Raw genomic sequence first — 5000 nt, 5'->3', positions numbered from 1 at the left:
GCCCTGCCCGAACGTGTTTCGCCGGCTTTACGGCTGGGGATTTCAACCCGCTCGGTCTCTGCGGGGCGCCTCCACGCTTAGGCGCCCCGCTCAACCGTGTTTCACCGGCTTTACGGCTGGGGATTTCAACCCGCTCGGTCACTGCAGGGCGCCTCCACGCTTAGGCGCCCCGCTCAACCGTGTTTCGCCGGCTTTACGGCTGGGGATTTCAACCCGCACGGCTACCCGCATCGGTCTTACGGGCGCCTCCACGCTTAGACGCCCTGCCCGAACGTGTTTCGCCGGCTTTACGGCTGGGGATTTCAACCCGCTCGGTCTCTGCGGGGCGCCTCCACGCTTAGGCGCCCCAATGAACCGTGTTTCGCCGGCTTTACGGCTGGGGATTTCAACCCGCTCGGTCTCTGCGGGGCGCCTCCACGCTTAGGCGCCCCAATGAACCGTGTTTCGCCGGCTTTACGGCTGGGGATTTCAACCCGCGCGGCTACCCGCATCGGTCTTACGGGCGAAACTCCACGCGGAGTCGCCCTGCCCGAACTTGTTTCGCCGGCTTTACGGCTGGGGATTTCAACCCGCTCGGTCTCTGCGGGGCGCCTCCACGCTTAGGCGCCCCAATGAACCGTGTTTCGCCGGCTTTACGGCTGGGGATTTCAACCCGCTCGGTCTCTGCGGGGCGCCTCCACGCTTAGGCGCCCCAATGAACCGTGTTTCGCCGGCTTTACGGCTGGGGATTTCAACCCGCGCGGCTACCCGCATCGGCCTTACGGGCGAAACTCCACGCGGAGTCACCCTGCCCGACCGCTTTTCGCCGGCTTTACGGCTGGGGATTTCAACCCGCATCGGTCTTACGGGCGCCTCCACGCTTAGACGCCCTGCCCCACCGTGTTTCGCCGGCTCTACGGCTGGGGATTTCAACCCGCGTGGTCCGTGTTTTTCGGTAACATATTCGTGTTCCTTGCCCCCGACGGGCCGTGTTTTTCGGTAACAAAATCGTGTCTTTTGTCCCCGCTGCACCGTGTTTTTTGCCCCGCTCAACCGTGTTTTTTGCCCCCGCTCAACCGTGCTTACTGCCCCCGCTCAACCGTGTTTTTTCGGTAACATAATCGTGTCTTCGGGTAACATAATCTTGTTTTTCGGGCCATTTTACACCGACGGAGGCACCCACAGGGGCCATGTACACCCCGCTTGGCATGTACATGAGGGGCTGCCTCTTCCAAAAATCCTTCCCCCCTATAGGGGAATATGCATTTTGGGTCTCCAGCCACGCCCAGGGTTACCACCCCCTGGAAATCCCCCAGGTTTACCCCCCATTTTATGTGGATGCATAGATTCAGACCGCCCTGCTCCACCGCTTTTGGCCATTTTTGCCCAACGTTAGCCGCTTCGGCGTGCCGCTGGACTGTTTTCGGGCCTTTTTCACCGACGCTTGGCCGTATCCGCTTAGTTTTCCCCAACGCGTGGCCGCATCCGCTTAGTTTTCCCCCGCTGGACTGTTTTCGGGTCACTTTTGCCCAACGTTAGCGGCTTCCGCTTGCCGCTGGGCTGTTTTCGGGCCATTTTTCCCCCACACTTGGCCGTATCCGCTTAGTTTTCCCCAACGCGTGGCCGCATCCGCTTAGTTTTCCCCCGCTGAACTGTTTTCGGGTCACTTTTGCCCAACGTTAGCCGCTTCCGCTTGCCGCTGGGCTGTTTTCGAGCCATTTTTCCCCAACACTTGGCCGTATCCGCTTAGTTTTCCCCAACGCGTGGCCGCATCCGCTTAGTTTTCCCCCGCTGAACTGTTTTCGGGTCAGTTTTGCCCAACGTTAGCCGCTACCGCTTGCCGCTGGACTGTTTTCGGGCCAATTTCCACCGACTCTTGGCCGTATCCGCTTAGTTTTCCCCAACGCGTGGCCGCATCCGCTTAGTTTTCCCCCGCTGAACTGTTTTCGGGTCACTTTTGCCCAACGTTAGCCGCTTCCGCTTGCCGCTGGACTGTTTTCGGGCCAATTTCCACCGACTCTTGGCCGTATCCGCTTAGTTTTCCCCAACGCGTGGCCGCATCCGCTTAGTTTTCCCCCGCTGAACTGTTTTCGGGTCAGTTTTGCCCAACGTTAGCCGCTTCCGCTTGCCGCTGGACTGTTTTCGGGCCAATTTCCACCGACTCTTGGCCGTATCCGCTTAGTTTTCCCCAACGCGTGGCCGCATCCGCTTAGTTTTCCCCCGCTGATCCATTTTCGGGTCACTTTTGCCCAACGTTAGCCGCTTCCGCTTGCCGCTGGGCTGTTTTCGGGCCAATTTCCACCGACACTTGGCCGCATCCGCTTAGTTTTCCCCAACGCGTGGCCGCATCCGCTTAGTTTTCCCCCGCTTAACTGTTTTCGGGTCACTTTTCCCCAACGTTAGCCGCTTCCGCTTGCCGCTGGGCTGTTTTCGGGCCATTTTTCCCCAACACTAGGCCGTATCCGCTTAGTTTTCCCCAACGCGTGGCCGCATCCGCTTAGTTTTCCCCCGCTGAACTGTTTTCGGGTCACTTTTGCCCAACGTTAGCCGCTTCCGCTTGCCGCTGGACTGTTTTCGGGCCAATTTCCACCGACTCTGGGCCGGATCCGCTTAGTTTTCCCCAACGCTTGGCTGCATCCGCTTAATTTTCCCCAGCTGAACTGTTTTCGGGTCACTTTGTCCCAACGTTAGCCGTTTCCGCTTGCCGCTGGACTGTTTTCGGGCCATTTTCCACCGACTCTTGGCCGTATCCGCTTGGTTTTCCCCAACGCTTGGCTGCTTCCGCTTAATTTCCCCCAGCTGAACTGTTTTCGGGTCACTTTTGCCCAACGTTAGCCGTTTCCGCTTGCCGCTGGACTGTTTTCGGGCCATTTTTCACCGACACTTGGCCGTATTCGCTTAGTTTTCGCCAACAATTGGCTGCATCCGCTTAATTTTCCAAGCTATACTGCTTTCGGGTCAGTTTTGCCCAACGTTAGCCGCTTCCGCTTGCCGCTGGGCTGTTTTCGGGCCATTTTCCACCCACGCTGGCACCGACGGGGCCATGTACACCCACGCGCGTGTACATGAGGGGGCACCCATTTTTGAAAACCTTGCCCCCCTATAGGGGAATATGCATTTTGAGGCTCTAGCCACGCCCAGGGTTACCACCCCCTGAAAATCCCCCAAGTCAAAATCACCCATGTAAAATATTCAAAAAAATCTCAAAAAATCACAAAAAATTTATAAAATCAAATAAATTCAAAAAAAAAAAAAAAATTTCAAAAATTCAAAAAAAATTCAAAAAATTCAAAAAAATTCAAAAAAATTCAAAAATTTCAAAAATTCAAAAAAAGTCCAAAAACCCAAAAAAACTTCAAAAATTTCAAAAATTCAAAAAAATTTCAAAAAAAATTTCAAAAATTTGCCCCGCTGAACTGTTTTCGGGTCACTTTTGCCCAACGTTAGCCGCTTCCGCTTGCCGCTGGACTGTTTTCGGGCCAATTTCCACAGACTCTTGGCCGTATCCGCTTAGTTTTCCCCAACGCGTGGCCGCATCCGCTTAGTTTTCCCCCGCTGAACTGTTTTCGGGTCACTTTTGCCCAACGTTAGCCGCTTCCGCTTGCCGCTGGGCTGTTTTCGGGCCAATTTCCACCGACACTTGGCCGCATCCGCTTAGTTTTCCCCAACGCGTGCCCGCATCCGCTTAGTTTTCCCCCGCTTAACTGTTTTCGGGTCACTTTTCCCCAACGTTAGCCGCTTCCGCTTGCCGCTGGGCTGTTTTCGGGCCATTTTTCCCCAACACTTGGCCGTATCCGCTTAGTTTTCCCCAACGCGTGGCCGCATCCGCTTAGTTTTCCCCCGCTGAACTGTTTTCGGGTCACTTTTGCCCAACGTTAGCCGCTTCCGCTTGCCGCTGGACTGTTTTCGGGCCAATTTCCACCGACTCTGGGCCGGATCCGCTTAGTTTTCCCCAACGCTTGGCTGCATCCGCTTAATTTTCCCCAGCTGAACTGTTTTCGGGTCACTTTGTCCCAAAGTTAGCCGTTTCCGCTTGCCGCTGGACTGTTTTCGGGCCATTTTCCACCGACTCTTGGCCGTATCCGCTTGGTTTTGCCCAACGCTTGGCTGCTTCCGCTTAATTTCCCCCAGCTGAACTGTTTTCGGGTCACTTTTGCCCAACGTTAGCCGTTTCCGCTTGCCGCTGGACTGTTTTCGGGCCATTTTTCACCGTCACTTGGCCGTATCCGCTTAGTTTTCGCCAACAATTGGCTGCATCCGCTTAATTTTCCAAGCTATACTGCTTTCGGGTCAGTTTTGCCCAACGTTAGCCGCTTCCGCTTGCCGCTGGGCTGTTTTCGGGCCATTTTCCACCCACGCTGGCACCGACGGGGCCATGTACACCCACGCGCGTGTACATGAGGGGGCACCCATTTTTGAAAACCTTGCCCCCCTATAGGGGAATATGCATTTTGAGGCTCTAGCCACGCCCAGGGTTACCACCCCCTGAAAATCCCCCAAGTCGAAATCACCCATGTAAAATATTCAAAAAAATCTCAAAAAATCACAAAAAATCACAAAAAATTTATAAAATCAAATAAATTCAAAAAAAATTCAAAAATTCAAAAATTCAAAAAAAATTCAAAAAATTCAAAAAAATTCAAAAAAATTCAAAAAATTCAAAAATTCAAAAAAAGTCCAAAAACCCAAAAAAACTTCAAAAATTTCAAAAATTCAAAAAAATTTCAAAATTTCAAAAATTTGCCCCGCTGAACTGTTTTCGGGTGACTTTTGCCCAACGTTAGCCGCTTCCGCTTGCCGCTGGACTGTTTTCGGGCCTATTTCCACCGACTCTTGGCCGTATCCGCTTAGTTTTCCCCAACGCGTGGCCGCATCCGCTTAGTTTTCCCCCGCTTAACTGTTTTCGGGTCACTTTTCCACAACGTTAGCCGCTTCCGCTTGCCGCTGGGCTGTTTTCGGGCCAATTTCCACCGACTCTTGGCCGGATCCGCTTAATTTTCCCCAACGCGTGGCCGCATCCG

Source organism: Carex rostrata, chromosome 2 (genome assembly GCF_964058835.1).
Source record: "Carex rostrata chromosome 2, lpCarRost1.2, whole genome shotgun sequence".
In the NCBI taxonomy this organism is placed as follows: Eukaryota; Viridiplantae; Streptophyta; class Magnoliopsida; order Poales; family Cyperaceae; genus Carex; species Carex rostrata.
The sequence above is the reverse complement of the archived record's forward strand: the minus strand, read 5'-3'. Positions refer to the sequence as shown.